Source organism: Echinops telfairi, unplaced genomic scaffold (genome assembly GCF_000313985.2).
Source record: "Echinops telfairi isolate 266 unplaced genomic scaffold, ASM31398v2 ScPeMD7_7458;HRSCAF=8496, whole genome shotgun sequence".
Classification (NCBI taxonomy): Eukaryota; Metazoa; Chordata; class Mammalia; order Afrosoricida; family Tenrecidae; genus Echinops; species Echinops telfairi.
Window position 1 is genome coordinate 50,769,973 of NW_022111358.1, and position 1,050 is coordinate 50,771,022.

Consider the following 1,050-nt stretch of genomic DNA (forward strand, 5'->3'; position numbering starts at 1 on the left):
GCTCCCTCCTTCTCCGGCCCCCTGCTCGACAAGCTGCCCATGTCCTTCTGCAGGGACATCTCTCCTGGGGAGGGGGCGGGAGCACACAGGACCAGGCTCACCATCTGCACTTCCAGGGCACTGTGCAGTTTGAAAACAGCTTCTCCTAGGCTGTAGCTTCCCTTCTCATTTCCTCTGGGTCCTTCAGAGAGAAAAGCAAACCACAGCATTTCACAACCTGTGCGTCCCATTTCTCTCCAATGGATCGTACTTGTGGTGTCAAGGCTAAAAGTTATTCATCCATCCCTGGATCTTGCGATATCTTTATTAGAAACTCTGTAGTCTCACATTTCATATTTCAGTTTGTGATGAGGTTTGAGAGAGTGGTCCTTTCTTTTTTATTCTGCCTGATGCCGTAGTTACATAATTTCAGGTCAACTTGTTAAATAGGTTACAGGGTGAGCCTCAGTGGCCTAGTGGGTTATGGATCAGGCTGCTAACTATAAGGTAGATAGGCTATAGGGGTGGAGTCTAGTCTGTCAATCATGCCTCTGTGTGAGCAGGACCTTCTCCTGAGGATTCTGGGAACTCCTGTCTTCCTCCCTGGAGGCAGGACACACTCTCTCTCTGCTTCGTCTTCCTGCTGGCAAGCCACAGGAAGCAATGCTGATGGAGCCAGAGCCCTGGAGCTGGAGGAGCCACGTGGAGACCCACGCCAGCACTGAGATGCTTCCATCACCCCTGGATCCACAAGATCCACCCACTGGCCTGTGATCTTCCAGCATTCGGCATCCCTGCATGTGTTGTGTGAGTCCGAAGAGGTATTTATAGACTGGTATCAGACACATGTTGGACTTAGGGACTTGACCTGCACTGGGCTGGGATCTTTTATGCATATACGATTGCTCTTTGATGTAAAGCTCTCTCTGACACACATATGAATGTGCTGGATCTGCTTCTCTTGTCCACCCAGACTCACATACTTGATGAGTTCTTTTTTTAAATTAAAATGAAAATATTTTAAGCAGAAAGAAAAGCCTGTAAATAGATCAAGGTCTGATTTTTGATCTC